Genomic DNA, 12,886 nt, shown 5'->3' on the forward strand with positions numbered 1-12,886 from the left:
AACACTACTATCAGCGTCCGTCTTCCTCTTGAAGATCCATTTATTCTCAATGGCTTGCCGATCATCGGGCAAGTTCACCAAAGTCCACACTTTGTTCTCATACATGGATTCTATCTCAGATTTCATGGCCTCAAGCCATCTGTCAAAATATGGGCTCATCATCGCTTCCTCATAGTTTGTAGGTTCGTCATGGTCAAGTAACATGACCTCCAGAACAGGATTACCGTATCACTCTGGTGCGGATCTTACTCTGGTTGACCTACGAGGTTCTGTAGTAACTTGATCTGAAGTTTCATGATCATCATCATTAACTTCCTCACTAATTGGTGTAGGCATCAGTGGAACTGATTTCAGTGATGAGCTACTTTCCAATTCGAGAGAAGGCACAATTACCTCATCAAGTTCTACATTCCTCCCACTCACTTCTTTCGAGAGAAACTCCTTCTCTAGAAAGGATCCACTCTTAGCAACAAAGATCTTTCCTTCAGATCTGTGATAGAAGGTGTACCCAACAGTTTCTTTTGGGTATCCTATGAAGACGCACTTCTCTGATTTGGGTTTGAGCTTATCAGGCTGAAACGTTTTCACATAAGCATCGCAACCCCAAACTTTAAGAAACAACAGCTTAGGTTTCTTGCTAAACCACAGTTCATACGGTGTCGTCTCAACGGATTTTTAGACGGTGCCCAATTTAACGTGAATGTAGCTGTCTCTCATGCATAACCCCAAAATGATAGTGGTAAATCAATAAGAGATATCATAAATTGCATTATATCAAATAAAGTACGGTTATGACATTCGGACACACCATTATGGTGTGGTGTTCCAGGTGGCATGAGTTTGTGAAACTATTCCACATTGTTTTAATTGAAGGCCAAACTCGTAACTCAAATATTCACCTCTGCGATCATATCGTAGAAACTTTATTTTCTTGTTACGATGATTCTCAACTTCACTCTGAAATTCTTTGAACTTTTCAAATGTTTCAGACTTGTGTTTCTTTAAGTAGATATATCCATATCTGCTCAAATCATCTGTGAAGGTCAGAAAATAACGATACCCGCCGCGAGCCTCAACACTCATTGGACCGCATACATCAGTATGTATTATTTCCAATAAGTTAGTTGCTCGCTCCATTGTTCCGGAGAACGGAGTCTTAGTCATCTTGCCCATTAGGAATGGTTCGCAAGCATCAAGTGATTCATAATCAAGTGATTCCAAAAGCCCATCAGCATGGAGTTTCTTCATGCGCTTCACACCAATATGACCTAAACGGCAGTGCCACAAATAAGTTGCACTATCGCTATTAACTTTGCATCTTTTGGCTTTAATATTATGAATATGTGTATCACTACGATCGAGATTCAATAAACCATTTATTTGGAGTGTATGACCATATAAGGTTTTATTCATGTAAATAGAACAAAAATTATTATTTGACTTAAATGAATAACCGTATTGCAATAAACATGATCCAATCATATTCATGCTGAACTCAAACACCAAATAACATTTATTTTAGGTTCAACACTAATCCCGAAGGTAAAGGGAGTGTGCGATGGTGATCTTATCAACCTTGCAATCACTTCCAACACACATCATCACCTCGCCCTTAACTAGTCTCTATTTATTTTGCAACTCCCGTTTCGAGTTACTACTCTTAGCAACTGAACCAGTGTAAAATACCGAGGGGTTGCTATAAACGCTAGTAAAGTACACATCAATAACATGTATATCAAATATACCTTTGTTCATTTTGCCATCCTTCTTATCTGCCAAGTATTTGGGGTAGTTCCGCTTCCAGTGACCATTCCCTTTGCAGTAGAAGCACTCAGTTTCAGGCTTGGGTCTGGCTTTGGGCTTCTTCATGGGAGTGGCAACTTGCTTGCCATTCTTCTTGAAGTTCCCTTTCTTTCCCTTGCCCTTTTCTTGAAACTAGTGGTATTGCTAATCATCAACACTTGATGCTCTTTCTTGATTTCTACCTTCGCCGATTTCAGTATCGCGAAGAGCTCGGGAATCATTTTCGTCATCCTTTGCAAATTATAGTTCATCACAAAGTTCTAGTAGCTTCGTGATAGTGACTAGAGAATTCTGTCAATCACTGTCTTATCTGGAAGATTAACTCCCAATTGATTCAAGTGATTGTAGTACTTAGACATTCTGAGCACATGCTCACTAGCTGAGCTATTCTCCTCCATCTTGTAGGAAAAGTATTTGTCAGAGGTCTCATACCTCTTAACACGGGCATGAGTCTGAAATACCAATTTCACCTCTTGGAACATCTCATATGCTCCCTGGTATTCAAAACATTTTTGAAGTCCCGGTTCTAAGCCGTAAAGCATGGTGCACTAAACTATCAAGTAGTCATCATAACGAGCTTGTCAAACGTTCATAATGTCTGCATCTGCTCCTGCAATAGTTCTGTCACCTAGCGGTGCATCAAGGACATAATTCTTCTACGCAACAATGAGGATAATCCTCAGATCACAGACCTAGTCCGCATCATTGCTACTATCAACTTTCAACTTAGTTCTCTCTAGGAACATATCATAATTAAAACGGGGAAGCTATACGCGAGCAATTGATCTACAACATAGATATGCAAATACTATCAGGATTAAGTTCATGATAAATTTAAGTTCAATTAATCATATTACTTAAGAACTCCCACTTAGATAGACACCCCTCTAGTCATCTAAATGATCACGTGATCCATATCAACTAAACCATGTCCGATCATCACGTGAGATGGAGTAGCTTTCAATGGTGAACATCACTATGTTGATCATATCTACTATATGATTCACGTTCGACCTTTCGGTCTCAGTGTTCCGAGGCCATATCTGCATATGCTAGGCTCGTCAAGTTTAACCCAAGTATTCTGCATGTGCAAAACTGGCTTGCACCCGTTGTATGTGAACGTAGAGCTTATCACACCCAATCATCACGTGGTGTCTCAGCACGAAGAACTCTCGCAACGGTGCATACTCAGGGAGAACACTTATACCTTGAAATTTTAGTAAGGGATCATCTCATAATGCTACCGTCGTACTAAGCAAAATAAGATGCATAAAAGATAAACATCACATGCAAGCAAAATATGTGACATGATACGGCCATCATCATCTTGTGCCTTTGATCTCCATCTCCAAAGTACCGTCATGATCTCCATCTCCAAAGTACCGTCATGATCTCCATCATCACCGGCAAGACACCATGATCTCCATCATCTTGATCTTTATCAACGTGTCGTCACATGGTCGTCTCGCCAACTATTGCTGTTGCAACTATTGCTATCACATAGCGATAAAGTAAAGCAATTATATGGTGCTTGCATCTTATGCAATAAAGAGACAACCATAAGGCTTCTGCCAGTTGCCGATAACTTTAACAAAACATGATCATCTCATACAACAATTTATATCTCATCACGTCTTTGACCATATCACATCACAACATGCCCTACAAAAACAAGTTAGACGTCCTCTACTTTGTCGCTGCAAGTTTTACATGGCTGCTATGGGCTTCTAGCAAGAACTGTTCTTACCTACGAAACACAACGATTTTTCGTCAAGTGTGTTGTTTTAACCTTCAACAAGGACCGGGCGTAATCAAACTCGATTCAACTAAAGCTGGAGAAACAGACACCCACTAGCCACCTGTGTGCGAAGCACGGCGGTAGAACCAGTCTCATGAACGCGGTCATGTAATGTCGGTCTAGGCCGCTTCATCCAACAATACCGCCGAATCAAAGTATGACATGCTGGTAAGAAGTATGACTATTATCGCCCACAACTCTTTGTGTTCTACTCGTGCATATAACATCTACGCATAGACCTGGCTCGGATGCCACTGTTGGGGAACATAGTATTTCAAAAAATTTGCCTACGATCACGCAAGATCTACCTAGGAGAAGCATAGCAACGAGCGGGGAGAGTGTGTCTATGTACCCTCGTAGACCGAAAGCGGAAGCGTTTAGTAACGCGGTTGATGTAGTCGAATGTCTTCGCGATCCAACCGATCAAGTACCGGACGCACGACACCTCCGCGATCTACACATGTTCAGCTCGGTGACGTCCCTTGAACTCTTGATCCAGTTGAGGCCGAGGGAGAGTTCCATCAGCACGACGGCGTGGAGACGGTGATGATGAAGTTACCGGTGCAGGGTTTCGCCTAAGCACTACGACGATATGACCGAGGTGTTAAACTATGGAGGGGGGCAGCGCAGACGGCTAAGAGATTGTCTGTTGTGTTCTAGGGTGCCCCCTACCCCCGTATATAAAGGAGGAGAGGAGGAGGCCGGCCAACAAGGGGTGCGCCAGGGAGAGGGGAGTCCTACAAGGACTCCAGTCCTAGTAGGATTCGGCCCCACCCTTTTTTCCTTCTACCAGAGGGGCAAAAGGGGAAGGAGAGGGAGTAGGAGAAGGAAAGGGGGGTGGCGCCCCCTTCCCAAGTCCAATTCGGCCTCCTCCCTTGTGGGGGGCTGACAAGCCCATTGTGGGCTGGTTAGCCTCCCTCCTATGGCCCATAAGGCCCATATGTTTCCCCGGGGGGTTCCGGTAACCTCCCGGTACTCCGGAAAAAATGCCCGAATCACTCGGAACCATTCGGATGTCCGAATGCAACCTTCCAATATATGAATCTTTACCTCTCCACCATTTCGAGACTCCTCGTCATGTCCATGATCTCATCTGGGACTTCGAACAAACTTCGGTCATCAAATCACATAACTCATAATACAAATCGTCATTGAACGTTAAGCGTGCGTACCCTACGGGTTCGAGAACTATGTAGACATGACCGAGACACATCTCCGGTCAATAACCAATAGCGGAACCTGGATGCTCATGTTGGCTCCTACATATTCTACGAAGATCTTTATCGATCAAACCGCATAACAACATACGTCATTCCTTTTGTCATCGGTATGTTACTTGCCCGAGATTCGATCGTCGGTATCATCATACCTATTTCAATCTTGTTACCGGCAAGTCTCTTTACTCGTTCTGTAATGCATCATCCTGCAACTAACTCATTGGTCACATTGCTTTGAAGGCTTATAGTGATGAGCATTACCGAGAGGGCCCAGAGATACCTCTCCGATACACGGAGTGACAAATCCTAATCTTGATCTATGCCAACCCAACAAATACCTTCGGAGACACCTATAGGGCATCTTTATAATCACCTAGTTACGTTGTGACGTTCGATAGCACACAAGGTGTTCCTCCGGTATTCGAGTGTTGCATAATCTCTTAGTGAGAGGAATATGTATAAGTCATGAAGAAAGCAATAGCAATAAAACTTAACGATCATTATGCTAAGCTAACGGACGGGTCTTGTCCATCACATCATTCTCCTAATGATGTGATCCCGTTCATCCAATGACAACACATGTATATGGTTAGGAAACTTAACCATCTTTGATTAACGGGCTAGTCAAGTAGAGGCATACTAGGGACACTCTGTTTGTCTATGTATTCACACATGCACTAATTTTCCGGTTAATAAAATTCTAGCATGAAAAATAAACATTTATCATGATATAAAGAAATATTAATAACAACTTTATTATTGCCTCTAAGGCATATTTCCTTCAGCACCCCCTTTCCAATTCCAACAAGGAGAAGGGGGAAGGTGAGGGAGGCGAGAAGGAAAGGGGGGCCGACCCCCCTAGTCCAAATCGGTTTGGGCTAGGGGGCGTGCGCCCTGCCTTGGCCTGCCTTCTCCCACCAATAGGCCCACGAGGCCCAATAACCCCCTGGGGGGGGGGGGTTCCGGTAACCCCCCCGGTACTTCGAAAAATACCCGATACACCTCATAACTATTCCGGTGTCCGAATATAGTCATCCAATATATCAATATTCATATCTCGGCCATTTTGAGACTCCTCGTCATGTCCGTGATCTCATCCGGGACTCCGAACTACCTTCGGTACATCAAAACACATAAACTCATAATACCGATAGTCATCGAACGTTAAGCGTGCGGACCCTACGGGTTCGAGAACTATGTAGACATGACCGAGACTCATCTCCAGTTAGTAACCAATAGCGGAACCTGGATGCTCATATTGGCTCCCACATATTCTACGAAGATCTTTATCGGTCAAACTGCATAACAACATACATTGTTCCCTTTGTCATCGATATGTTACTTGCCCGTTCGATCGTCGGTATCATCATACCTAGTTCAATCTCCTTACCGGCAAGTCTCTTTACTCATTCCGTAGTGCATCATCCTGCAACTAACTCATTAGTCACATTGCTTGCAAGGCTTATAATGATGTGCATTACCGAGAGGGCCTAGAGATACATCTCTGACAATCGGAGTGACAAATCCTAATCTCGATCTATGCCAACTCAACAAACACCATCGGAGACACCTGTAGAGCATCTTTATAATCACCCAGTTACGTTGTGACATTTGATAGCACACTAAGTGTTCCTCCGGTATTCGGGAGTTGCATAATATTATAGTCATAGGAACATGTATAAGTCATGAAGAATGCAATAGCAATAAACTAAACGATCATAGTGCTAAGCTAACGGATGGGTCTTGTCCATCACATCATTCTCTAATGATGTGATCCCGTTGATCAAATGACAACACATGTCTATGGTTAGGAAACTTAACCATCTTTGGTTAACGAGCTAGTCTAGTAGAGGCATACTAGGGACACTGTGTTTGTCTATGTATTCACACATGTACTAAGTTTCCGGTTAATACAATTCTAGCATGAATAATAAACATTTATCATGATATAAGGAAATATAAATAACAACTTTATTATTGCCTCTAGGGCATATTTCCTTCAGTCTCCCACTTGCACTGGAGTCAATAATCTAGATTACATAGTAATGATTCTAACATCCATGTAGTCTTGGTGTTGATCATGTTTTGCTCGTGAGAGAGGCTTAGTCAACGGGTCTGCAACATTCAGATCCGTATGTATGTGGCAAATCTCTATGTCTCCCTCCTTGACTTGATCGCGGATGGAATTGAAGCGTCTCTTGATGTGCTTGGTTCTCTTGTGAAATCTGGATTTCTTTGCCAAGGCAATTGCACCAGTATTGTCACAAAAGATTTTCATTGGACCCGATGCACTAGGTATGACACCTAGATCGGATATGAACTCCTTCATCCAGACTCCTTCATTTGCTGCTTTCGAAGCAGCTATGTACTCCGCTTCACACGTAGATCCCGCCACGATGCTCTGCTTGGAACTGCACCAACTGACAGCTCCACCATTCAATATAAACACGTATCCGGTTTGTGACTTAGAGTCATCCTGATCAGTGTCAAAGCTTGCATTGACGTAACCATTTACGGCGAGCTCTTTGTCACCTCCATAAATGAGAAACATATCCTCAGTCCTTTTCAGGTATTTCAGGATGTTCTTGACCGCTGTCCAGTGATCCACTCCTGGATTACTTTGGTACCTCCCTGCTAAACTAATAGCAATGCACACATCAAGTCTGGTACACAGCATTGCATACATGATAGAACCTATGGCTGAAGCATAGGGAATGACCTTCATTTTCTCTCTATCTTCTGCAGTGGTCGGGCTTTGAGTCTGACTCAACTTCACATCTTGCAACACAGGCATGAACCCTTTCTTTGCTTGATCCATTTTGAACTTCTTCAAAACTTTATTAAGGTATGTGCTTTGTGAAAGTCCAATTAAGCGTCTTAATCTATCTCTACAGATCTTGTTGCCCAATATATAAGCAGCTTCACCGAGGTCTTTCATTGAAAAATTCTTATTCAAGTATCCTTTTATGCCATTCAGAAATTCAGTATCATTTCCGATCAACAATATGTCATCCACATATAATATCAGAAATGCTACAGAGCTCCCACTCACTTTCTTGTAAATACATGCTTCTCCAAAAGTCTATATAAAACCATATGCTTTGATCACACTATCAAAGCGTACATTCCAACTCCGAGATGCTTGCACCAGTCCATAAATGGATCGCTGGAGCTTGCACACTTTGTTAGCACCTATTGGATCGACAAAACCTTCTGGTTGCATCATATACAACTCTTCTTTAAGATATTCGTTAAGGAATGCAGTTTTGACATCCATTTGCCAAATTTCATAATCACAAAATGCGACCATTGCTAACATGATTCAGACGGACTTAAGCATCGCTACAGGTGATACAGTCTCATCGTAGTCAACTCCTTGAACTTGTCGAAAACCTTTCACAACAAGTCGAGCTTTGTAGATAGTAATATTACCATCAGCGTCAGTCTTCTTCTTAAAAATCCATTTATTCTCTATGGTTTGCCGATCATCGGGCAAGTCAACCAAAGTCCATACTTTGTTCTCATACATGGATCCCATCTCAGATTTCATGGCCTCAAGCGATTTCGCGGAATCTAGGCTCATCATCGCTTCCTCGTAGTTTGTAGGTTCGTCATGGTCAAGTAACATGACTTCCAGAACAGGATTACCGTACCACTCTGGTGCGGATCTTACTCTGGTTGACCTACGAGGTTCGGTAGTAAATTGATCAGAAGTTTCATGATCACCATCATTAGCTTCCTCACTAATTGGTGTAGGAATCACTGGAACTGATTTCTGTGATGAACTACTTTCCAATAAGGGAGCAGGTACAATTACCTCATCTAGTTCTACTTTCCTCCCACTCACTTCTTTCGAGAGAAACTCCTTCTCTTGAAAGGATCCATTCTTAGCAACGAATATCTTTCCTTCGGATCTGTGATAGAAGGTGTACCCAACAGTTTCCTTTGGGTATCCTATGAAGACACATTTCTCCGATTTGGGTTCGACCTTATCAGGCTGAAGCTTTTTCATATAAGCATCGCAGCCCAAACTTTAAGAAACGACAACTTGGGTTTCTTGCCAAACCACAGTTCATATGGCGTCGTCTCAACGGATTTAGATGGTGCCCTATTTAACGTGAATGCAGCCGTCTCTAAAGTATAACCCCAAAAGGATAGCGGTAAATCAGTAAGAGACATCATAGATCGCACCATATCTAATAAAGTACGATTACGACGTTTGGACACACCATTACGCTGTGATGTTCCGGGTGGCGTGAGTTGCGAAACTATTCCGCATTGTTTCAAATGAAGACCAAAATCGTAACTCAAATTCTCCTCCACGATCGGATCGTAGAAACTTTATGTTCTTGTTACGATGATTTTCCACATCACTCTGAAATTCTTTAAACTTTTCAAATGTTTCAGCCATATGTTTCATTAAGTAGATATACCCATATCTGCTCAAATCATCTGTGAAGGTTAGAAAATAACGATACCCGCCGCAAGCATCAACAGTCATCGGACCGCATACATCAGTATGTATTATTTCCGGTAATTGGCTATGGCTCCTAGGTGCATATGCACCCATTGTCTAAATACACATTTTGAAAAGTTGAAAAATTCCGCACAAAAATCCCACGTGTATATCCGGACATTCTATGTGCGTGCACAAAGTTTCCAGTGAAAAACGAGTTTTTTGTGGCTTGTGTAAAAAAGACAATTTCTGATGCTCCATTACAACTATTCACAAGGAATTTCTTTATCTTTTTTACACAAGCCACAAAAAACGTCGTTTTTCACCGAAACTTTGTGCACGCACATAGAATGTTTGGATATACCCGCGGGTTTTTTGTTCCGAATTTTTCGACTTTTCAAAATGTGTATTTACACAATGGGTGCATATGCACCTAGGAGCCAAAACACCGCGCTAATTTTTCTAACAAGTCTGTTGCTCGCTGCATTGTTCCGGAGAACGGAGTCTTAGTCATCTTGCCCATGAGGCATGGTTCGCAAGCATCAAGTGATTCATAATCAAGTGATTTCAAAAGCCCATAAGCATGGAGTTTCTTCATGCGCTTTACACCAATATGACCTAAACGGCAGTGCCACAAATAAGTTGCACTATCATTATTAAACTTATATCTTTTGGCTTCAATACTATGAATATGTGTATCACTACTATCGAGATTCAATAAAAATAGACCACTCATCAAGGGTGCATGACCATAAAAGATATTACTCATATAAATAGAACATCCATTATTCTCTGATTTAAATGAATGGCCGTCTTACATCAAACAAGATCCAGATATAATGTTCATGCTTAACGCTGGCACCAAATAACAATTATCTAGGTCTAAAACTAATCCCGAAGGTAGATGTAGAGGTAGCGTGACGACGGCAATCACATCGACTTTGGAACCATTTCCCACGCGCATCGTCACCTTGTCCTTAGCCAATCTTCACTTAATCCGTAGCCCCTATTTCGAGTTGCAAATATGAGCAACAGAACCAGTATCAAATACCCAGGCGCTACCACGAGCATTAGTAAGGTACACATCAATAACATGTATATCGAATATACCTTTCACTTTGCCATCCTTCTTATCCGCCAAATACTTGGGGCAATTCCGCTTCGAGTGACCAGTCCCTTTGCAGTAGAAGCACTCAGTCTCAGGCTTAGGTCCAGACTTGGGCTTCTTCACTTGAGCAGCAACTTGCTTGCCGTTCTTCTTGAAGTTCCCCTTCTTCCCTTTGCCCTTCTTCTTGAAACTAGTGGTCTTGTTGACCATCAACACTTGATGCTACTTCTTGATTTCTGCTTCCGCAGCCTTTAGCACTGTGAGGAGCTCAGTAATTGTCTTATCCATCCCTTGCATATTATAGTTCATCACGAAGCTTTTGTAGCTTGGTGGCAGTGATTCAAGAACTCTGTCAATGACACTATCAACTGGAAGATTAACTCCCAGCTGAGTCAAGTGATTGTGGTACCCAGACATTCTGAGTATATGCTCACTGACAGAACTATTCTCCTCCATGTTGCAGCTGTAGAACTTATTGGAGACTTCATATCTCTCAATCGGGGCATTTGCTTGAAATATTTACTTCAACTCTTGGAACATCTCATATGCTCCATGACGTTCAAAACGTCGTTGAAGTTCCAGTTCTAAGACATAAAGCAAGGCACACTAAACTATCGAGTAGTCATCAGCTTTGCTCTGCCAGACGTTCATAACATCTGGTGTTACTCCTGCAGCGGGTTTGGCAGCTAGCGGCGCTTCCAGGACGTAATTCTTCTGTGCAACTATGAGGATAATCCTCAAGCTATAGACCTAGTCCGTGTAGTTGCTACCATCATCTTTCAACTTAACTTTCTCTAGGAATCCATTAAAATTCAATGGAACAGTAGCACGGGCCATTTATCTACAACAACATAGACATGCAAAATACTATCAGGTACTAAGTTCATGATAAATCAAAGTTCAATTAACCATATTACATAAGAACTCCCACTTAGATAGATATCCCTCTAATCATCTAAGTGATCACGTGATCCATATCAACTAAACCATGTCCGATCATCACGTGAGATGGAGTAGTTTTCAATGGTGAACATCACTATGTTGATCATATCTACTATATGATTCACACTCGACCTTTCGGTCTCAGTGTTCCGAGGCCATATCCGCATATGCTAGGCTCGTCAAGTTTAACCCGAGTATTCTGCGTGTGCAAAAACTGGCTTGCACCCGTTGTATGTGAACGTAGAGCTTATCACACCCGATCATCACGTGGTGTCTCGGCACGACGAACTGTAGCAACGGTGCATACTCAGGGAGAACACTTATACCTTAAAATTTAGTGAGAGATCATCTTATAATGCTACCGCCGTACTAAGGAAAATAAGATGCATAAAGGATAAACATCACATGCAATCAATATAAGTGGTATGATAGGGCCATCATCATCTTGTGCCTTTGATTTCCATCTCCAAAGCACCGTCATGATCACCATCGTCACCGGCTTGACACCTTGATCTCCATTGAAGCATCGTTGTCGTCTCGCCAACTATTTCTTCTACGACTATCGCTACTGCTTAGTGATAAAGTAAAGAAATTACATGGCGAATGCATTTCATACAATAAAGCGACAACCATATGGCTCCTGCCAGTTGCCGATAACTGTTACAAAACATGATCATCTCATACAACAATTTATATATCATCATGTCTTGACCATATCACATCACAGCAAGCCCGGCAAAAACAAGTTAGACGTCCTCTACTTTGTTGTTGCAAGTTTTACGTGGCTGCTACGGGCTTAGCAAGAACCGTTCTTACCTACGCATCAAAAACCACAATGATTTTTCGTCAAGTGTGCTGTTTTAACCTTCAACAAGGACCGGGCGTAGTCACACACGATTCAACTAAAGTTGGAGAAACAGACACCCACTAGCCACCTGTGTGCAAAGTACGGCGGTAGAACCAGTCTCATGAACGCGGTCATGTAATGTCGGTCTGGGCCACTTCATCCAACAATACTGCCGAATCAAAGTATGACATGCTGGTAAGCAGTATGAATATTATCGTCCACAACTCTTTGTGTTCTACTCGTGCATATAACATCTACGCATAGACCTGGTTCAGATGCCACTGTTGGGGAACGTAGTATTTCAAAAAAAATCCGACGATCACGCAAGATATATCTAGGAGAAGCATAGCAACGAGCGGGGAGAGTGTGTCCACATACCCTCGTAGACCGAAAGCGGAAGCGTTAAGTAACGCGGTTGATGTAGTCGAACGTCTTCGCGATCCAACCGATCAAGCACCGAACGCACGGCACCTCCGCGATCTGCACACGTACAGCTCGATGACGTCCCTCGAACTCTCGATCTAGCTGAGGTCGAGGGAGAGTTTCGTCAGCACGACGGTGTGATGACGGTGATGATGAGGTTACCGGCGCAGGGCTTCGCCTAAGCACTGCAACGATATGACCGAGGTGTGTTTCTGTGGAGGGGGGCACCAGACACGGCTAAGAGAAACTTTGGATTGCCTTTGGGGCGCTCCCCTCCCATGTATATAAAGGG

The sequence above is a fragment of the Aegilops tauschii genome, chromosome 6, assembly GCF_002575655.3.
Source record: "Aegilops tauschii subsp. strangulata cultivar AL8/78 chromosome 6, Aet v6.0, whole genome shotgun sequence".
NCBI classification, from domain to species: Eukaryota; Viridiplantae; Streptophyta; class Magnoliopsida; order Poales; family Poaceae; genus Aegilops; species Aegilops tauschii.